The sequence below is a fragment of the Furipterus horrens genome, unplaced genomic scaffold (genome assembly GCF_987537825.1).
Source record: "Furipterus horrens unplaced genomic scaffold, mFurHor1.1.pri manual_scaffold_4, whole genome shotgun sequence".
Taxonomy (NCBI): Eukaryota; Metazoa; Chordata; class Mammalia; order Chiroptera; family Furipteridae; genus Furipterus; species Furipterus horrens.
Window position 1 is genome coordinate 197978145 of NW_028327174.1, and position 22687 is coordinate 198000831.

At 57.3% G+C, this 22687-nt stretch overlaps 1 protein-coding gene across 4 annotated transcripts in view; it reads left to right on the plus strand.

Annotated features, from left to right (window-relative positions):
* LMX1B (LIM homeobox transcription factor 1 beta) overlaps positions 1–22687 on the plus strand; it is a 75101-nt gene that overhangs the window by 40924 nt on the left and 11490 nt on the right. The window lies entirely within an intron of this gene.

Sequence of the window (22687 nt, forward strand, 5' to 3'; positions counted from 1 at the left end):
GCCGGGCTGGAGATCCCTAGGTGTGGGGGGCACAGAGGGAGCTCTCAGGCAGGTACAAAGGTCAAGGAGGCATGAATAAGGATACTGTGTTTGGGGAGAGAGATGGCTGTGTTGTAGGGGTTGTGGGGGGTGGGGGGGCTGAGAGAAGAGGCCAAGGGGACAGGAAGGATGAGCCTGTGCAGGACGCCCAGTGCCAGGTTGGGAGTTTGGAGGAAGGGAGTCAGGCAGGGTCTGCAGCCCGGGAGGAACTTGTCAGCTCTGGGTCCCTTTGGCCAGGGCACAGGGAGTGGGCTGGAAGCAAGCAGGCCTGCTTTTTGGCCGGCCTCTCCCCTGGCCTCCCAGGACCTGGGGGTACCCTGCCTGCTGACCCTCTGCCCTGCCTGCTGCCTGCCAGCCCCCTCCCTCTGATCCAAATTCCCGCCTCCTGATTAGATTTGGAAAGAACTAATTAGATATAATTCATTATCCTCAAAAATGAGATCAGAAATCAGGGGCTCTCTTCAGAAGAAGGTGGCCTCGCCCCTCATCCATCATGCCTCTAAGTAACCAATTTAAAGTCAGGCGGACGCACGCGGCAGCGTTATTACCTTGTCATAAATAGTTAGGGGAAGGCCCCCGAACGAGGCAGCTTTATAAATGGTTTTTATCACATTAGTTTGCAGTTATTTGTCATCTACTTTGCTTAAGATAAATGCCGAACAAATAATCAGATTATCAAGCCAAAACCTCAGAAAATCATTTGCATTAATTGCAGCAGGGGAGGCCAGGCATCCCAATCCAGAGAGCCCCCTGCCCCTCTCGGGCCTAGTTTGGTGAAGAGGAAGGGATGACTTCCTGGAAGGGGCAGGAAGTCTGAACTGAGGCCAGAGGCACCCAAAGGCCCCACCATGAGACAAGACAGGCCAGACCTGGCACTGGGTGTAGGATGGGGAAGGAGAACCTTTTGGGGGGCTGGAGCCAGGGTGTTTGAGTGTGGATATGCTGAGCCTCCTCTCATACAGACACACAAACACAGAGACAGACACACATATAGACAGACACACACAGGTACGTGTAAACACATGCCAACTCACACACATACACACACACAGGCACACTCACTCTATGTTGCTGGGAGCTGGTGCCTTTTGTCTGGCCCCAGAAGGGTCCTGTCACAGGCCTGAATGGACCCCCTGTCCCCACAGAGCATGACAGCTTCAGGCAAATCACGCCCCAGGCCTGTCTGGTTCCTGTCCTGGCCACCAGTGCTGGGCAGGTGGTGAGGAGGGTCGCGGGCCCGGGTGGAACGCGTCTGGGGGCGCCTGCTGACCCCCTCCCAGCTGGGCCCGGAAGGCTCCCTCCAGCAGCAGCCCCTCAGTAGAGAATGGCAATTTCACGCTGCCCCCAGGAGGCCCTCGTGTACCCCAGCTGGGCCAGGGATGGGCCAGGCCTGCAGGCACCCACCCCCTCCCTCACCCCAGCAGGGGCGACCCTGGCCTGTCAGGCCCCCTCCACATTCAGGTCAGGGCAGGGACCCTGTTAGATCTTCTGGCTGTGTGTGGGTGTCTCCACTGACCTTAGAGGCTGTCCTGGTGTGGCCAGGGCAATAGGAGCTTCCTGTGGCCAGGGTAGACCCTCTTGGAGCTGCCTAAGAAGTGACTTCAGAAGCCAGGGTCACAGTACAGCAATGAGCATGGACCCTGAGCCAGGCGGCCTGGGCGAAACCACTGTGGGACTTCAGGCAAGTTCCTTAACTATCTGTACCTCAGTTTTCTCGTCTGAAACTGGGGCAGTGACAACACCCACCTCCGCCCTGACCGGCGTGGCTCAGTTGGTTGGCTGGGTACTGTCCCGCAAAGCTAAAGGTCAATGGTTCGATTCCCAGTCAGGGCACATGCCTGGGTTGAGGGCTCAGTCCTTCGTCGGGACGCATACGAGAGGCAACCGGTTGGTATTTCTCTCTTGCACCAATGTTTCTCTCCCTCTCTTCCCTCCACTCTAAAAATAAATAAATAGAATCTTTTTAAAATTTAAAAATGAATAAGTAAGTAAATAAATAAATAAATAAAGCAAAAACCAATACGCACCTCCAGGTCGCCGCGAGCGTTAAGTGAGTTAATATTTGTGGAGTGCTTGTATTGACTATGAAACCCTGGGACACAGGAAGCGCCACAGCAGGCCTTGCAATACACCAGGTCAGAGGGATCACAAGATTCACGTGGGCTTTCTGGGCAGTGTTCGCCCACTTGTTCTATCTGCCTGTCCCTTCCTCCTTCCCTAACGCCCGACACCCGGTGTGGGCCGGGGCTGCTGCGCTTCCTGGGTTGGACTCCGGACAAAAACGATGAAACAGGCAGTGTCAGGGCCTTTGGTAGTTGTCGCGAGGAGAGACGGGAGCACTTAACCAGTCAGGGGACCTCAGGGAAGACATCCCCCAAAAAGCAAGAACCTAAGACCTGGGGTGGGGAAGAGGTCACCTGGAGGAGAAAAGTGGCGGTGTTTCCCCGCCGGGCACAGCCCGAGGTCATCGCAGGTCCCGTCAAGCCACGTGGCCTCCACGGCCGGCCGGTGTGGACATGCCCTGCAGGGTGACTTCGGCTAGTGTGGAGACGCTGATGCAGGGCCACCTTTGAGGGCCAGCGGGCTGCTCAGCAGGAGCGCCAGCGGCCGGTTTCTGAGCAGGATGGGATGAGCAGCCCAGGATGGCTCCCGCAGACATCTCCCGGGCAGCTGCTCTGGGGGGCGTGGGGAGGGAGGGCTCATGGGGGGACACTGAAGCTGAGCCGCAGCACATGGTTGCTGTCTATTTATTGGGCAGCAAGCAGGTTTAATGGGCCAGCCTGGAGGCCATGGAGAAGCGGCCCTCTGAGGAGCTCTAGCGGAGGGAGGCCCCTCCCTCCTGCCCCAAGTGCTCCAGCTCAGCTGGGCCCCAGGAGCCTGGGGCTCTGTGGACCCAGTGGGGTCCCTGCCCACCCCTCCCCTCCCACTAGTCTTCGGTGGGGCCAGTCACATGGAGCAGGCACCTGGAAATGCCAGCCCCCGGTGGGAGGGGTGGGGTCTGCCCCTTACTATCCTCAGAGCCCTGAGGGTTCCCTGCAAGGTGTGGCCATAACAGTGGAGAGAGAGGACACCTGGCCAGGCGTGACCTTTGCCCCAGCCCAGGCAGGCCTGCAGTCCCCAGCCCAGTGGTCCCCCACAGCCCCCGGCCACCTCAATCACTCATTTCCCCGCCCTCTGAACAGCTGGTGCTTCCAGGGAAATTACCTAATGAATCAACAATGCGGGGATTGTGGAGCGGGAACGGGCCTTTCTCCCAGCGCTAGGCCCACCGGGCATGGGGGGCACGTGCGGGGCAGCAGAGCCCCCTGCACGCCTCCCCCTCTCACCCCTAGCTCCCTGCTGGGCAAAGCAATCTGGAGTCAGACCGAACTGGTGCCCTGGCCAGTCCCTGCACTGCCACTTGCCAGCTGGGTGGCCTTAAACGAGTGACTTTGCCCCTCAGCTTGAGTTTTTCTGCTCTGTACACATGGGGTTAATATGGTACCTTGTGCTCAGAGGCTGTGCTGATTGAGAGATGGTTCATGTGCGGTGCTTAGCATACGGGACTGCCCGGTCCATGGGAGCCTAATAATAGTTATCATTACTATACCTGCCCAGGAAATTCCCTACCTGTAAAGTGGGGCCAGGGGCTTCTGCTTGAGAGTGGTGGCAGGGACTGAAATGTCACAGCCTGTGGGAGGCCTCTGGCCTGCTTTCTGCCCGAGACCTCCTGGCTCCCAGCCTGGGAGCACAGCCCTGGGAATTCTGCAGAACCAGTTCTCTGGTCTAGCCATGTGGGACTCCCACGCTCTGCCCTCAGGGGAAGGATGCCTGCTCCCGGGGTGGGCACGGGGGTCTGGGGAGGAACAGCGGAAGTATGTGGTGCCGGGCTGGGCTGCAAGCTGGTGGGTAACCTGTTGAAGCCGGCCCCAAGCTGGGCACAGAGGGCCCATTGTTGCTGGGTGAAGCCAGGCCAGGCTCTCAAGATCATCCATTGCCCTGGAGTTTCGAGAAGTGTCTAGACAGGGCAGCCCCAGGCCCTGGCCTGGCCTTCCTGGGGGTGGGGCTGTACCACAGGGACAGGCAGGGAGACTGGTATCCATGGTTTAGACAGACAGGCAGAGGAGGCTGGGGTAGGGGCAGAGCTGCCAAACAGGAAGAACAAACAGGCACGATCTAGACACTGTTGGCCAGGACACCATAGGCCATGATGACTCACCTGGGACCTGGGAGTCAGAAAACCCCTAGTTACAAGCTTGACTGTTGCCGGGTGACCTCGGGCAGGTGGGTACCCCTCTCGGAGTCTCTGCGGCCTCAGTGGAACAACGTATGGTTTGAGAACTCTGGGGTCAGGGACTTGGGTTCAAATTCCAGCTTTGCCACTTCCCACAGCTGTGAGACTTCATCAGGGGTCCTCTGTGAGCCTTAGTTTTGTTATCTGTAAAGTGGGGATCATAATAACCCTTTCCTCATTTCTAAAATGAGATGAAATATAAGATGTTTAGAATGGTGCCTGGCAGATAATGATTGTGCAATAAACGTTAACGACTGTAACTATTGTTACCGTCATCCGGGTTTGTTTGGGATGAAACCAGACCTGCCTGGCAGAGAGCCAGCACTCACACTCGGAAGTGCCTTTTCTGAGAGAGCGTGCTAGGGCCCTTGCCTTGTCCTTGGCCTCAGTTGCCCTGCCGGTGAAATGGACTTGTCCCAGACCAGGCCACCCAGGAGGCAGGGGCAGCAGGCCAGGCTGCCAGTGGGGAATCCCCCTCCCCAGCCTCTGCCTCCCAGCTCCAGGCTATTTTTAGCTGGGTGAGTAGGAGTAGTTGCTCTTATCTCTGCCTGGTATTTTTGGCATGTCCTGACTGACAGGGCTCTCTGGCCTCGGTGCCAGCAGCGCTCACGGAGCCCAGCCTGAGACCTGTGCCAGGGTCTCCGGGCGGAAGGGAAGCCTGTCCATCCACCCCTCATCTGCCTCTGGTGGCCTCTAGGCCACCCACAGGCGGTCCCAAGTCTGAGGCTTGTGGGGGTCTTACATCTGTAAAGGGGAGCTGAGCGCGGGCCTCCCCTCCCCCCGATGCTCTGTGCGGTTTCCATGGCAATGAGCACAAATCCCCCAGCCCTTCACAGAGGAGCCTTGTTTGTTTTGCCCACAGAGCTCTGGAGACCAAGTCACATGTCTGGCCCCCAAAATCCCCCACGCAGCCCAGCCCACTCCCCAACCTGATCAGATAGATGGACAGGCCCAGGGTGACCCAGCTGTGCAACCATCAGCAGGGAGCCTAGGGGTGTCATCTCCCAGTCTCTTCCCTCACTTCCCTCGTCTGTAGAATGGGAATGGGGCACGACACAGAACATGGGACATGGCCCGAGCATACTGGGTGCTTGCTAATACACATGTAGTACCCAGTCTTGACTGCTCTTGACCAAAGCCATTCATCTTCCTGAGCCTCAGTTTCTTCACCTGCAAAACGGGAATAAAGGTCTCCCTGTGGTTAGAGGGGGTGAAGCATTACATAAAGTGATGGATACAGAGTACTTAGCACAGCACTTGGCACCGAGCAGACGTCGTTCAGTGGGGATTTCCCTCTTCTTCCTGCTAGTATTTCTGTTGTTTATTATTATGATGATCATGCCCAGTTAGGGGTAGGGTGTTCCCACCATGCCCTCCTACTTCTCTGCCTTCGTCCAGCTCAGGGAGCTGCTGGCTAAGCCCAGTACCCCCGCACCCTCCCCTGTCCCCCCACACCACGGTAACCTGATTTGGGGGGAGGGGCGGCGCAGCCTGGCACAGCCCATTGTTTGGCCTCCCCCTTCAGCTGGGGCCAGGCAGGGGGTGGGGGGTGGGGGCGGGGCTACCAGCTGTGCGGTGACATTCCGCAGCCCTGCTAACCGCTGCTCCTGACTCTGGTGGCTAAATTGAGTCTCGGTTTCCTTAAAATGACTATTTATTGCTTTAATGCAGTATTGAGTATTTACTGAGTGTTGGCAAAAAGGCTGGCCCAGCGCGGGCTCCACACGGCTGCCCGCCAGCAAGGCTGCTCCAGGAGGGCTGGGGAGGTGGCGCTCGGCCCCTCTTTTCCAGAGGAACAAAGGCCCCTCCAGTGCTCCCTGTGCTGGGCTGCAGGGGCGGGGTCACGGAGTCTCTGATCTGGACCACCCCCTCCCCTGGGTAGTCTGTGTTCAGCAGGACAAGGCCGGCCTTCCCCCCACCTGCCCCTCACCAGCCGTGGAGAATCGCTGGCCTTTGAACAGGGCAGGCAGCAGCTGCCCCCCACCAGCCCCCGGGTAGCCCATCTCTTTGGTGGGGCCAGCCCATGCCAGCCTGGGGCATCTCAGCTGTGTCCCACGGAACAGAGACCCCCTACCACCACACACCCCCAATGAGGCGGGGGTGCGGGCCCTCCATGTGGGCTGCACCATTGTCTCCAGGGTTAATGGAAACACTGACCAGGGGGGAAAAAAAAAAAAAAGCAGCAGCAGAAGAAACCATATACTGAGGGGTAAAGACGGAGGAATTGTTTTCATCAGGGCTCACATGTGCAGGGGGGCCTGGGCCCGCCCTGTGCTGTGGGGCTGTGCCCTGGATCTCAGTAATCCTCGTAACCTGGGGGGGAGCCACTATTTTTGCCCTATTTTACAGATGGGAAAATCGAGGTTTGAGAGACTTTACCAGAACCCAGGTCTGGTCCCTCAACTCCCCACCTCCCAGGGTCCCAGGATGTTTTGCAGGTCTGCAGGAGGAGGAGTAGGGCTCAGGCAGGGCTCCCTGGAGGAAGCGCCCATTGGATGTAGCCCTGAAAGATGGCAAGCCCTCACCCCACAGCCCTGGAGGGGCAGAGGCAGGCCAGGCAGAGGGATGGGTTAGGGCCAAGGAACAGAGGTGGGCCGGCGAGGATTCCCAAGTGCAGGGTCACTGAATGAGGCTGATCAGGGAGTGGGGCCAGATCAGGGAGAGCTGGCCTTTGTGAGGCTGGAGCCTCAGATCCATTTCTAGAAAGAGGAAGCGTTCCTCTAGTGGGGATGGGGGGTGCGGTTTGAAGGCAAAGAAAGAAAGAGCAAAAGGAAGAAGGGAAGCGGGGCAGAGAAGTTGATCAAGCACCAGAGGTACCAGCAGCGACGACAGCGGCAGCTAAGGTGCCTGTGGCCTTTCCTCCGGGCGGGCACTGTTCGAAGTCTTCGCTTATATTAAAAAATGGGAGCCCCTGGCTGCTGTGGCTCAGTGGATTGAGCGTTGACCTGTGAGCCAAGTGTCGCTGGTTCAATTCCCAGTCAGGGCACATTACTAGGTTGCATGACAGGTCCCCATTTGGGGGCGTGAGTGAGAGGCAACCACACATTGATGTTTCTCTCCCTCTCTTTCTCCTTTCCTCTCTCTCTAATAAAATAAAAAAAATAAAATAAGAAACAAATAAATGAATAAATTATTTTTCTAAAAAAAAAAAAAAATGGGGAGGACAAGCTCGGCCGGCTGAGGACTTTGGAGGCCACACACTAAGAAGCAGGGGCTGCTGTGTCCTGTCGCTGAGTGGAGAGACTCTGAAGGCTTCTGAGCAGGTGACAGTCTGACTTTTATTCCCAAAGAGTCAAGGGGCAGGCAGAAAGGGGCCAGGAGGCCTGGCAGGGCGGGTATACAGGGACGAGGGCCCGCACAGGCGTCACATGGGCAGACTAGGAGAGGACCAAGGGTTCTCGGTCCTGGCCCTCAGCCCTGGGCATGTGGTGGCTCTCACCTTCAGGAGGGCTGGTCAGAATGAGCTGAGCTTAGGAGGAAATGACCAATGGGATGTTGTCTTTCTTTTTTATATTAGAAGAACCACTGTTGCTTGTTGTAAAATAAATCCAGACAAAGCAGAGGTATGTCAGATGGGACAGTCTTCCCCACGCCTCCACCCCCTTCCCAGGGGCAGTCGGTTGACTGATGGGGAACATTCCTGGCCTTTCCTACATGTGTGCGAGCATGTTCTACGCACATGTGGTTGCTTTTCCTACCCACAGGACCGCATTTGCTCTGCACTTACTCACTCCACTTAGCAACATGCTAAGGACATGTCAGGGCACGTGGCTTTACCTCATCTTCGCCACCACGACATAACCATCCAGGGAATGGGTGAGCTATGATGGATGAGCCCATTTCCCCACTGACAGCCCTTGGGGTTGTGGCCAGCGTGTTGCTGTCACACACACAATGCGTCAGCAAATGTACTGGGACATAGATCTTTGTGCACATGTGCCACATGACAGGAACTGGGGTGTAAACACATGGGGCTGTGCTGCCCTGGGGGCTCCGGAGCAGCCCAGGAAGCAGGTGGGCAAAGGGGTCTGGGGCCCAGGGGAGGAAGAGGGGGGCTTGAAGGAGGGGTCAGTGCTGCATAACAGAGGTTGTGGCTTGAGGGCTTTCAGCGCAAAAGTGACAGTGGAAGCCTTACGAGGCAGAGCCCCGGGGGTCCTGGCCTTTTAGACCAGGTGGAGAACCAGGAACCTGCAAATAGGTGAGGAGAGACCACAACCATGTGCTGTCCTAGTTTCCAGAAGAAAGGGATGTCTACACATGGCAAATGGCAGAGGAGGGCATGAGCTTAGATGTCCAGCCCTTTGCACAGTCCTGGCACATAGTAGCTACTCAATAAACATCGGCTGGTTGAGTAAATGAATGAATGAGGCCCTGGGGTCTGGAAGGTGTGTGTGTTTTCACCTGAATGGTAGCTTTGGGAAAGTGGAGGAAGCTGAAACCAGGCCGCCTGGGGGAGAAAGCACAGGTGAAGATGTGGTACCAGTGGGGGTGGACAGTCTCCCCAGAGTGTGGTGGCCAAGGAAGGAGAGAGGTGGGCAGGTTAAGGAGTGTCCTGGCAGGTTAGGAGAGGAAGGACAAGGAAGAGACCCTGGGGTAGTACGTTGGAGTTTGGGGCTCAGGGCTAGGGACTCCCACCGGGGCCAAGGGCCTGCAGGGACCTTAGGATTGGGGGGCGGCTCACCATCTCACTGTATCTGTAAAGGCAGATTATAACATCGCATTTTACATATGAGGAAACTGAGGCTCTGGAGGTGGAGTCATGGGCCCAGAGTCCCAGAGCTAAGACGAATCCACATCTAGACTCCAAAGAAGCCCTCACCTCTCAACGTCACCCAGGGCCTCCTGGGGTGGTGCTTAGCAAGGGGTGATATTCAGACAGGCAGTGAGGAGCCCTCAGGGAAACGGTTCCTTTTACCCACTGCGTGGGGGAAAGCCTTGGCACGTTTGCTTACGTGCGAATCCCCCGCTGATGCTTTCCTGGGCGAGGAAACCCAGATGCCATCAGGCTTGCGTGCTGTTTACAAGTGGACATGGAGACTGGGCTGGGCCTGGGGTCCAGCCCGGCCAAGGGGCTCTCTGGGCCAGAGGAGGGGAGGTGGGAGTGAGAGGTGGGGAGGGAGAGGGTCGCAGGCACAGACGGCAGACCTGCATGAGTGACAGTGAGTGTGGAGGCAGCAGGGCAGCCGAGCAGGGCACCGGCAGGAGGTGGGGACTTCCTGGTGCCTGGAAAAGGACGGGGCAGGGTAGCTGGAGGCCTGAGGCAGGGCTGGCACAGGGCCGGCTGGCTCTCCTGGATTCCTGGATGTGGGGATGGAGGGAATATTGGGCTTGGCCAGGAGAGGATCGTTAGCAGGAGCGGGAGGGGGTGGGGGCTGGCCTCGCCCCCAGCAGCCTCTGCCTCTGGGCCAGTCACTGCCCTCTCTGCTGGGACGTCCGGCCCCACCCTGCAGTAACCCAGTCACCACTTCCAGGACAGCCAAACCTTCCTAGATCTTTTCTCCCAAAAAACAGCCTCCCTCGGGCCTACAGTTCGCAGTTGCATTTCTGTGTGTGTACATGTATGTCCAGGTGTGTCCCTGGGCACGTGTGTGGGCCTATGAGTCTTTGTTTTCACATTTCTCTTTGTGTCCTTGTTTGTCCTGCATCTCTTGTGTTCGTATGTATTAGTGTGTACCTGGGTTCTTGTGCTTCTGTGTGTCTGCAGGGACCTGCATGTACCTCTGCATGTGCCTATGTTTCCCTGTGTGAGTAGATGGCATTCCAGTCACCTTCTGTATGTGTGACTGTGTCCTCATGGGTGTGTCCACAGGCATATATGTGTGTTATGGGTGTGTCCCTGTGTGTCTCTGTACTTGTGAGGTCATGTGGGGCTGGGGCTCCGGTGTGGCTAGAGCAGCGTGACAAAGGTCGTAGGGGCCCAGAGTCCCTTGGAATCTTGGCAGCCCACTTTCCAGCCCCCAAGGTGACATCCAAAGTACCCCAGGCCACAAGGCCAGGCAGGAGCCACAGGGACCATGGCGGAGGTTGGGGAGGCCAGTGACAGAGATGAAGGTGAGGAGGGTGAGGGCAGGGCTCCTGGGCCATAGATCAATGACAGCTGTGGGCAAGACCTGCCCGACAGACGAGGGCCAGGTCCCCAGCCCTGCTCTAGACCCCAACCTGCATCTTTCCCAGAAACCGGACCCTGGGACACCTTCCGAAACTGAATGCCCAACATTCTCTCTGGCAGGTGCCTCAGCCTCCCAGAACGTAGGCAAGCAGGACTGGGTCCCCCAGAGCAGTCACCTGGATAGACACATGACCACATGAGTAGAGGCAATGCCATTCCCACAGGTGAAAACATGTGAACATGGGTTTATAGCAGCTGGGCATGGGCATAAATGTGTGAACTTGCTCAGAGATCAGCCTATAGACATAGTTGTACACAGGTGCAGTCCCAAAAGGTAGCATGTGCATGTGAGTCAGTATGTGTATGCATGTGGGCACAGACACGCTTATTTGCATATGTCTGAACAGCAGAGGTGGGCGTGAGTGGCTCTATGCATGTACATGGATATGTGCCCATATAGTGAAAAAGGGAACATGAGTGTTGGCAGGTATGTGTGAGTGGATGTGGGTGGGGCCTGTAGACTATTGGCATGTGCAATCCAGCTGTGCCCACATGTGTGCATACAGGGAGGTATGCGTATGCATGGAGCCCTGTGTTCCATGGTGGAAGGTGTGTAGTGGGTGAATCACATGGGTGTGGGTAGGCCTGAGGATCAGGAGGCATGTGCACACACAGACTCTTCCCCCTGACCAGGCCAGCTGCTACCCCTGTGGCTGGGGGCTGCAGGACAGACAGACACACAGCCAGGGGTGGCCCCATTCAAGGTGGCAGAGTGGGCACCTCCTCAACTCTCTCAGAGCTCAGCCTCCGGGCACATTCCTCCTGCCCCACTTATCAGCTCCGTGGGCAGAATTCGGTCCCACTATAGCAAACCCCCATTCTGTCCGCCACCACTGCCACCACCATAGCCGACAAGCATGAGCGAGGGGGAGGGGACCATGCTCGGAAATCGACCATAAATTTCTCAAGATGCTTTAATTTTTTAAAAGCCCCAAGTAGATGCTTTGCATTGCGAAAATCCACAAATATCGGCTAAATGAGGTGCGCCAGGAGAAGCCCCAGCCAGGCCCGCGGTCCTCCCCTCCCGACAGCTGGGCCCGGGCTCAGCTGGGGCCCCTGGCCTGGCCAGCGGGCCGAGGGGCCCATCTTTGTTCCGAGCAGGGCTCAGACTGCAGAGTGGCTGGGTAAATAGTCGCCGCAGTAATCGCAAGCTGATTCCAACTAATTAAATCCTGCGCCAAGAGCCCACTCCAGCTAGTATCCCGAGAGGCCACGAAAACACAGACACCCCAGACAGGGCTTTGCTCCAGGTCGGGTCTGGCTCTCTAATCCCGTATCTTTTCAAAGATAGGCGAGTCCCGGGATGAGGGGTCAGCAGGCCTGCCCTGCTCTGAGCGGTGGAATTTTTCAATAACCAGCAGCTGGGTCACCAGGCACACAAAGGCAGCGCAATATCCTGTGGGCTTACGCGGTGAGGGAGAGGGCCACGAAGAGCCAGCTCCCTCCAGCCCAGGGCAGCGCCCCCCCACAGCCCAGGCCCCCAGTGCTGAGAGACCACTTGGCCAGGCGTCCACTCCCCTCCCACAGGACAGAGGGAGCTGAGCCGTGGTCGGTCCGCCGCCCTTCTTGCCCTCTCCTCCCAAACCAGGTTTCCAAGCAAATTCATCTTCCTTATTAAAAACCAGCCTTGATGCTTTCAGGCCCCAGCTGCCGCTGCAGTAGGGGCGGGGGGGTGGGGGGGGGGACCTGCTTGGGCCCACAGCTGCTGGGACCAGGCCCATTTCAAGGGACAGTGGATGCTCCTCATTCTGGGAGTCTGCACTGCACAGGGCAAAGGTCTCCAGCCCTGGAGGGAAAGACCAGGGTTCAAATCCCAGGGGCCCAGTCTGCCGGAGGAGATCCTGACTTGGCCATGCACTAGCTCATAACCTTGAACAAGGGGCTCCCTTGTCCTGTCTGAGAAATGGGGAGCGTCAGTCCGTATGAGGTTATGGGGGGGACAAAATGGGTGACTAGGACATGGTAACTCTCTATTCCCTCCCCCAGCCTCAGTTTCTTCCCCTGTATAATGGGGACCAGGCCCTGGGGAGAAGCACGGTTTGTGCCCTCGAGGGGCACGCACACTGTAGAGGGCTGTCCTCGGCGGGAATCACGCAGCACATGTGAGAGTGATTAGAAGCTGCAGAGCGCCGGTTGATTTTATTTTATTTTTTTCCCAGAGAAACAATAGTTGCCCCTCTCCCGAGTCTGGAATGCTTTCCACCCAGGGTCTGGGACCCCTCATTTAAATTGGCTGCGAAGGGACAGGCGCTGTGAGCTCGGGAGGAGGTTGTTAGGGATGGAAAGCCGGGGCCCAGGAATTTACAATCCGTTACTTGAGAGGTGTCCTGCCTCCCCCTCACCCCCTCCAGGCCTACGCAGGCCCAGAATGTGCCGTAAAGATGTCACATTGGGAGGGGGTGCCGAGGAGGGATCCAGGGCCTGGCCTAGGTTGGGGGGTGGTACACAGCCAGGGACAGAATCCCAGCTGGACGGGCCTGGGTAAGAGCATCCCGCTCTGAGCCCCAGTGCCCCTCTAAGGGCTGGGTTGCGGGAGTGTGTGTTTTATCACGCACCCCTCACCCCATAATGCCAGCAGTGAGTCAGGTGAGAGCCTTATAGTGGGAAGGTCCCTGGGCCCAGGACCTCATGCAGGTACGTGGTCAAAATTGCGCGCCTGGGCCAGGCCCAGGGCTCGGAACTATGCTCACATGCCAAGCAAGAGGCTCCCTGGGCCTCGGTTTTCCCATCCGTGAAATGGGTCGTCATTGCCGTGCCTTACAGGGTTGAAGGGCAGTGGGAGAAAGAATGCCAAAGCAGGGCCCAGAGCCGGGCACACAGCAGGCGCTCAGACACGGCGCAGGCCGCGCGCTGGCCTGTCACTGCTGGGGCAGGTGGAGAGCCTGACGCTGCAGGGCATTTGAGAGGACCTGGGAGTGAGGGGGGTCACTGACTGCAAGGGGGAGGGTACAGCGTGCTGGTGGCTGGGCATCGTGGGTCCCTAACATACGGGCTCCCACAAACAACTCTCCTCCAGTGGGAGGGTCAGATCTGAGAGCTGCACAGGGGACCGGTGATGGGTCAGATGTGGGGACAGCTGTCAGGGGAGAGGGAGAACCCGGGGGTCACTCAGGCAGAGGTGAAGGTGGCTGCAGGCAGCCTCAGGGAGATGGAGGCAGAGGAGGAGATGCAGTTCTGGAGGCCACCGCGGGGCACTGGGGCACTGAGGGGGCTCTGTCCTGGGGGCAGGGGTCGTCGGCAGGACTGGTGCGGGGCCCAGGAAGGCCTGGGAGTCCCCATCAGGTGCCATGTCTGCCCTGAGCATACAGACTCCCAAGAGGTGGCTTGAGATGGCGAGAGTCCAGGCATCCCAGTTTCGCCGGGTCCCCGGGCTCTGAGACATTCAGTTTCTGCTCCTGACAGCGTGGGCGTTGGGTGTCCTTGTCCACGGCTCCTGGTGCTGGTCAGCATTTCTGCCACCATCTCCTGGAGACCCCCAGTCCAGAGCCCTGAGCAAGGACATTCCTTGTCTCAGAGATGAACACATAGGAACCTTGTGCTTGGGGTGGTGGGAGGAGCGGGGGTGGAGGGCGCATCCCCGGGGGGAGACTGCATGGAGATGCCCTGCCCGTGTGACCGCTGGGGGAGGGGAGCAGAGTAAACAGCCACTGCCCTGTCCTCTCTGCTGCCGTGGCCAGGTACACAGGCCTGTTTGGACAGCTGCCTTGTCTGTCCGTCTGTTTGGGAGATGCTGGCTGATAGATGAGGGTGGGCAGACTGTTAACCCCTCGCTGCCTGCAGTGCCGCATGCTCGCTGCCTCCCGTCATGGGGGACAGCAGAGCCAGAGGGTGGTCCTGGCTGTGCCCCCCAGCTTCTCTCTAGGGGCTACCCCTAGCTCTGAGTCAGGGGCAGTGGCTAAAGGACACGGTGAGGAGGGTTCCAGGACTGGCCCTGCTCTACCAGGGAGCCAAGGGCAGAGGTGTCTGTCCCGGGGAGGAGCAGGGGCAGGAGCTGTCTGTCCAGGGCCCTCCTTCTCAGCCTACACCCAGGCCCTGGGGGGCCTCACCTACCTACATTTATTAAAAAGTCAGCAGCCAGGCTTTTCCGGGGCTGCCTCTCTTCCCAAAAGGCAGGTCAGCATGGAGAGGGTGGGGTTCGGGGCCACCAGCAGCAGGGCCCTCTGAAGTGTGAGAAATGGGGCTTGCACCAACTGGGGGGCAGGTGGGGCTGGGCTCAGGTCCAGGCAGCCTAAGGTGGGGGGACACTGCTCCCGATGGTGGTGCAGAAGCTGCTCTGGGTGACTGTGCACTGGTGTCTCCACGTGGGCCCCCACCCACCGCCACGCCCCCATCTCAGCCACTGCTCCCCCATCTACCCGAAAGTGTCAAGGGAGCCACCCCGGGCTCCCCCCACCCACCTCAACCTGACATGGCTCTCAGATAACCCACCCCTTTCTCCCACTCCCGCACCCTGGACCACCTGCGCCTCTCACCTGCAGGGCCTCAACTCCCGCTCTGAGCTCCCCCCACCTTTGGTCCCCGCTCTGCAGCCAAGATGGTCACAATGTAAGTCACTCAAGCCCCTCCCCGCTTCACACGTTTCAATGGCTTCCCGCAGCTCTTGAGAGGAAGACAAGAACTCTTTCAATGGCCCACAGGCCATCAGCAGCACACGGGTTAAACACACTAGGGTTTGCCCACACAGTGGCTGGGCGGGCAGCGGAGGTGCTCCGGGCCTAGGGCAGGGTCCTCTCCCACCGTTCAGCGGGTGGGAGGGGGCAGAGGGTGATGCAGAAACAGTTTGTAGCGTAAATTAGCATTTGAATAAAACAAAAAAATGGACAAAAACCCCAACGAGTTCTCATTTCAAAAAAAATAATAAGTAATGGATACACACTGGCTTGTGTGCATATTACACATGTGTTGTGGGAGGAGGCTCAGATGGGAGACTGTGTGCCCCTGGGGAGGGGCCCCGGGCAGCTAGAAATGGGTGGAGGAGACAGACATGAACACCTTTGTACATTTGAATATCAAACCATTACCTAGTCAAAAAGAAACTCGATTATTATTAAAATACCAAAATTTTTAAAGTCCCCGCACCATCGAGCTGGCTCCTGCGACTCTCCAGACTCCTCTTGTTCCATGCCACCCCCTCCCCCGCACACCTCTGCACCTTGTTTCTGGTTAATGGCCATTCCGTCACTGGGCCTTTGCGCTCACTATTTCCTCTGTTGCCTGGCCTCACCTGGCTGATCTTCCTCATCTCTCAGCCTCAGCCCAAACCTCTGTCTCCAGAAAAGTGACCTTTCCAACACACGCCCCCCCCACCCCCGCAGCATGATCAGGAACAATTGCACCTGTCCTTCTATTCACCTGTCTCCCTTCTTGGCATGTAGGTCCGTGTGGGCAGTGCCCACCGCTGGTTGGCTCACTTCCGCCCCAGCACCCAGCGCCGCTCCTGACACACAATAAACACCCTGTTAGTATTTCAGGACTGTGTGACCTAATAGTGGGAGAAGATGCCCTGGGAGTTCTGAAGAGGGGGCTGTGGCCATGGGGGCTGGGAGGTGCCCACCTGAGCCTGGAAGCCCAGGGATTTTGCAGGATTCCCGGTGGGTGATGCTACAAGCAGAGGGCAGTGTCTCCCAGCCCCGGCTCCTCCATGCCCAGGCTGTGTGTCTTAGGCAAGTCACCTTCCCTCTCTGTGCCTCAGTTTGCTCCTCCGCAAAATGGAGGCGTTGGCAGGGACCTCTCCAAATTGGGTGGGGTGGAGTCCGTGGATCCCACGAGGAAGGCGCGCGCACAGTTGGCACAGGATGAATGCTGGGGGAACCGCTGTGGGCGCGGAGAAAGGGTTAAAGCCAGGAGCTTTTTAATTGTCAAATGACTGCGGGCGATTAGCGCTGGCAGCTTCCTCAATAATCGCTCTTCCCTATACCTGCTGGGAGCTTAATTAAAAAACAAAGAGGCTCAATTTAAAGGCCATTACTATGCTAATGCAGCCGGGCGGGCGGTGATTAAGCGGCTCGGGCTGGCAGGGGGCTGGGGCGGGGCGCCCGGCGATCAGTTACCCACTAAACAGACCTTCGGGTGGCCGTGCGAGGTGTTGCCCAGCTCGGGCGCCAGGCCCTGACCCACCCTGATCGCCCCTTACCTGCCCCCAGCCGGCAGGAGCCCGGCCGGTGGTCTCCCAGGGCCTCTTCTTACTGGCTAGCAAAGGGTCCAGCTGTGGATAGGAAATAAATGTCACCCACAGCTCCAAGAAAGGACTCCTCCTCTAGAATGTCCCCTCCTGCCTCCCACCAGCGTTGAGTCCAGCTTCTCTCCTGAATCCACATCGCAGGTTAGTCTCAGGACCCTCAGCTGGGGGACATGCTCTGCTCATAAGCTAAGGCTCTGTCCCTGCAAAAAGTCAGCCAGGCACTGACAGACTGGTGGCTGGGGACAGGTCTCAGGCTCCCAAACCTCCAGGGCATTTGCTCCTTGGTTCCGACCACCTTCCCAGCCTCCCAGGAGGCAGGCTGACCGAGGATGGGGTCTTGGCTCTAACTCACTGAGTGCTGGGTGACTTGTGTAAGGAAGGGATTCCTGTCTCCCAGGGTGGTCAGGAGGCATTGGTGAGGCCCCCTCCTTGTGAAGCTCTGAGCACAGGACTGGGCTGACTCCAGTGATTTTGACATTTAGGAACGCATGCCAGGGTGGGGTTCAAAACTCAACAGCAGGGGTGCAGGTGTGTGTTTGTGTGTGTGTGGTGGGGGTGGGGAAGGGTGTCCGGGTCTCATAAGAGAGACTGGGTGGCGGGGCCCTCATTGACTTGGCTAACAAAGTCGGTGTTCGCTCTGGCTGCATTAAGAGGAGCATGGCGTGGAGAATAAGGGAGGAGGTGGCTCTCCTTGCCATCGAAGGACTGAGTTGCTGGGCGCCATGCTTTAAGGGCTGTTTGGACAGACTCAGACTTATGATCTGAGTGTAAAGAAACAGCCACCAGAATCTGGGGGTTTTAACTAGGAGAGGGAAGTGTCAGGCCACTTTCCCTGAGTCTCTGACGGGCAAAAAAGGAGTACGCTTGGTCTGTGTGGTTTTGACCCTGCACATGTTTTCTATGGCTGCCTGGTAAAATTTGTGATCATAAACTGGAATAATTTTATTGGTAACACGGAAAACCACCCTACCTGAGCCTGGGGGAGATTTTAACTTGGTAGATGGACCACACAAGATGCAACTGACAACCGTGACACTGTTATTGGTGATGTGTCACCGGCTGCCATCAGCCAGAGTCAGACCTGGACCAGCAGTGAGATGCAGGGCACGCACGGACCCAGTGACAGAGCCAACCTTTCCTGGGAGTTTTCGTGGGGAGCCATTTAGCTCGAGGAAAATAATTTTAGGGAAATAAAAAGGAAAACGGAAAAAGTTGTAAATTGTTTAACTGCACCAGAAAGAAAATTGATCAAAAAAATTAAATTGCCCTGATGGAGTTTGTTCCAGAACACACTTGCTCAATGTTGTTATAACCCCGATTAAAAGGCTGTGGTCTGTGTACAGGGAGTCCAGAATCCTTGGGGTCAGAATGGCGGGGCCAGATGTCAGCTTGGTCAGCTGTTCCGCTGTCCAGTGGGGCCCTGGATTTCTCCTTCTGAGACCTCCTTGTTCCTTACACGCGGAGGGCACTGAGGGGGAAGTGACCCTGTATCTTGTTCCCACTGACTGCTCACCTCCTAGCACAATGCTCGGTCATGGTGGGGGTTTGCTAAGTGCTTACAGAATCAACTCATCTTATAGTGAAAACCTGAAAAGGCAGTTGTTGCTTTCAAAAGGAGGAATCATGGCATAAGATTTGGCACAGAGCTCTACCCGGGTGGCTCAGTTGGTTGGAGCGTCATTCCAGTGTGCCAGGATTGCGGGTTCGGTCCCTGGTCAGGGCATATACAAGAATCAACCAATAAATGCATAAATAAATGGAACAACAAATTGATGTCACCCTTTCTCTCTCTCTCTCTCTCTCTCTCTCTCTCTCTCTCTCTCTCTCTCTCTCTCTCTCTGCCCCTGTCTCTAAAATCAGTTTTTTTTTAATTTTTAAAAATTAAAAAATTGGCATAGAGCCAGTGCCTAAGGATGTGTTGAGTAAATGGGTGGCTGGATGGGTGCATGGATGTGTGGCTGGATGGCTGAGAGGAGGAACAGATTGGGGGGCAGGACAGATAGCTGGCCGAGCGGCTATGTGAGTGGACGGGGAGGTGGGTGGATGGATGGAGTGGCTGTGTGAGTGGGTGGATGGATGGATGGATGGACAGATGGGTGGATGGGTGGATGGGAACAAAAGAAGCCTGATCTATCCTCTTTAGCCCCACATTCAAGGCCTCCAGCTCCACTCTCCTCTCTCACCTGTGCCCCACGCTGAATGGCCCGCTGTCTCCCTAACTCTGCATATGGCCTCTGTTTTTTTTTTTTTTTTTTTTTTTCATGCCTTTGCTCTTTTTCAACCTCTCCCTCCCAGAATGGTCTCTCAGCTTCTCTGCCCCTACACAGAGCCCAGAGTCTGAAACCAGACACACCCCCTGTTCCCGTCTCAGCCCAATGACTTTCCCCATTCCATCCTGTGCACTTCATAGCCTCCTTTTTCAGGAAGTCCTCCCTGATCCCAGCCCTGCCTGGATTCTATCAGGCCCTCCCCTGGATACCTCAGCCCTCCCTGGGTACACGGCTCTGGGTGGGGCTTGTTCTGCCCACTCAGGACCCTGGACAGAAATTCAAAGGTCTGTACATCTTGTGATGTGGGGGTTGGGTCCTCATCTTCCACCTGTATTATCAGCCCCTCACCTCTGTAACCTTGGCACCCCCAGCTGCACCCCGGGTTATGGCCCCACAGCTCTAAGCTGAGCAAGCAAGAGCAGAGTCATTCCAAGTGATGGGCAGGGGGGAGGGAGGGAGGAGGCAGAGGCAGGAGAGGGAGGGCTTCAAGCACAGGCAGGTCCAGGAAACAGGCAGCGGGCAGGAAGAAGGAGCAGGAGCTCTGGAGCCCACGTCCCAGCATCCGTCCCAGCAGCTGTTACCTTCTGAAGTGTCACTTTCTTCTCTTGTGAAAAGAGGGTGGCAGGGCCTACCTCTCAGGGGCCTTGTTGGGGAGGGGTTCGTGTGCAAATGAGGCACAGGGTGTGGTATGTAGGGAACACTCAGGTCAGTCTTAGTAACTAATAGTAGCGATGATAATGGCTGCTGGATTTGGCAACTAAGAGCTGGTGGCTCGGTGACAATGGGAGAAGGGACCTTGAGATCAGCTCAGAGGGCTTTGAGGAGTAAGTGAGAGGAGAAGGCTCCTACTGTGAGCCCAGCACAGGGCCTGGCTCATAGAAGGTGCCTAATGAAGGGTAAGTGAGTGAATGAATACATGAATCAGCCCACGAACTGAATTCGCACGTGAAGGTCAGGAAGAAGAGGGGGCACATCAGCCCAAGGGTTAAAGAGATGGTGCGGGCAGAGTCCTCAGCAGGGCCCAGCCAGGAGCTCACAGGCCTCCCCTGCCTCCTGGCCAGGTTTTCCTATAACTTCCTGTCGGGAGGGCACATGGGAGGACTATGAGAGGGACATAATGCTCCACCTTCCACCTCTTCTGGACCTTTGACTCTCCCTGATGCCACCAGAGAAGGCCCGCATCTCCAAATGGAAAAGAGACTCCTGGGCAGAGTCGGGGTCTTGCCCCAGCACTTCCAAGGATCAGCGCCCCAAAGGTGCCAATCCATTGCCCACAGCAACTCCTTCTATTGGAGGGTGTATGTGAGTGTGTCTGTGTGTCTATGGATGTGTGTGTGTGTGTCTATCCTGGCAGCTCCTAACAGTACCTCTAGCTTGGGCCCCCAGAACTCCAGACCCACATACACGCAACATTCCCCAGACAAATCCACGTGACTGTTAGAAGGCAGCTCACACATTACATGGGCAGACTTGCACCCTCGAGTCCTTCCTCCCTGTCCTGCCTCAGTTTCTATTTCATTTCATGGCAACTCCATCCTTCTGGTTACTCAGGCCCCAGACCCTGGACTCGCCTATGCTTCCGTCCCTCCACATCCTCCCACCCGGGTCCCTGTCTTCAAAATGCATCCCAAGTCTGACCACTTCTTAGCCCTTCCCCTCTGCTCCCACCTGATCGGAGCTGACATCATCTTTTGCCTGGAGAACTGAGATAACCTTGCCGCCCATATCCATGCTCCCCCACCTCTTCCCACCCCCATATATAGCTGTTGACGAACCCAGTTAAAGTGTCAGTCAGATCACATGCCCCTTTGCTCAAAGGGGCCGACGTGATCTGTCCCCTCCCGTTGCTCACCTGTGGGCTCTCCAGCCACATGGGCCTCCTGTCATGTCTCCAACACCGCAGATACTCATGCCTCAGGGCCTTTGCACTTGCTGTTTCCTCTATGCAGAGGGGGTACCCCGTTCCCCCAGATATCTCAGTAAGCCTCTGACTGCCCTTTGTACCCCATCGCTCCTTCCACCCCGTCACTCCTCCCTGCCTCATTTTTCTTCATCTGCGTTGTCACAGGCTGTTACACTCTGCGGGCGACCTGTGCGCTGCTATATCTATTTATTGCCTGTCCCGTGGTCCAATAGAATGCAAGGAAGGGAGAAGTTTGGGAGGTAGTGGCCGTTGGCTCACTGCTCTATCCCCAGCCTCCAGACAGTGCCTGGCACCACAGTAGGCGCTAAATAAATGTGTGGAATCGCGGAATGTGTGTACCCCGGGTCCCGGCTGTGCCCGGCCCTCCCTGGCCCTGGCCCCTGACCTCCAACCCTGCCTGGGGGCTCCCGACAGCGCCCTGGCCCGGATCAAAGGGCCGAGGAGCCCGCGGCCCGCAGGAAGCGCTGGGGCAGCCCTCGCGGCAGGCCTGGCCCCGGCGCGGCGAGGCTGCGGAGGGGCCCTGCGAGGCCGCGCGCTGGAGGCTCGGTCCGAGCGCCTGGCCACGTCGCGCATTCCAGCCGCGTGATTGACGCGCGCACCGGGGCCCCCGCCTGCGGCTCCCGCCGCCGCCCGCCTGGCCCGCCGCGCCGCCGCCGCATCAAAGCAGATGTTTGCAGCTGGTTTGAGTTGGATCCCCATCAACAGGCCCCTTTTTGTCTCAAAATAAAAAACAGCTACGCCCGGAATGATAAGGACGCGGCAGGCACGTGGGGGAGATGTCAACGAGTTGGGAGGGAGGAGGCCAGGCAGCTCCCTCAGCCTGCTCTCCCCCACCAACTTCTACAAGTGACAGGCAGACTCCAGCAGCAGCAGCTGGACCCCCAAGACTGTCCAGGGCCCTGTCCCCTCAGCTCCTGTGAACTCCAGCTCATCCCTGGACAGGCATCATCGCAGACATCACAGTCCCACCCCCACCCCCCCGGGACAATATCATTTGCCAGCGCCCTGAGCACTTACTAGCAAGGGCCTGTTCTGAATGCTCTGAGCGTGACCCTTCTGTCCTGGGGTCCAGTGGGTGAAGCAGGCTCAACCCCGAGAGGGTACATGCATTACCGTGACCACCTGGGAGGCGGGGATTGTGGTCCCCAGTTTTCAGATGGAAAAACGAGTTCAGAAAGTGTAGTTGGCTTGCCCCAAAGTCGGACAGCTGGTAAGTGGCAGAGCTGGGATTCAGACACTTCCGACCGTTTCTTCTGCCTCCAGAAGCAGGTTAACTGTGTGTCATGTCACCTTTTTCAGAAAGTCCCCAGCTCTCCTCCAGGTAGACTCTCGTGCTTTGCTTTGCTTTGCTTTTCAAGATTTTATTTTTAGAGAGAGGAGAAGGGAGGGGGAAAGAGAGGGAGAGGAACACCCATGTGAGAAGCATCCATCCGTTGCCTCTCACACAGGCCCTGACTGGGGACCTGGCCCGCAACCCAGGCCTGTGCCCTGACTGGGAATGGAACCTGCAACTCCTTGCTTTGCGGGACGACGCCCACAAACTGAGCCCCACTGGCCAGGGCTGTCATGCCTTTCTTTGCCTCCCAGTGTGCAGAGCAAACCTCAAAGCACTCCTCACATGATACCCGCTCCCGTGGGAAAAGCTTTGGTCTGACACTGTTCCCCAACCACCTTGTGTGAGCCTGGCTCACAGTCAGCCTCCAGGGGTGTGTGCTAGGTGAATTTGAGAAGCTGTAGCCAATGGGGATGGAGGGGCTGGCGTTCTAGGCACCAAGCCTGGTGGTCCCCATGGAGGAAGTGTTTCCAGGGACTATGGGTTTTGGGCTTGGAG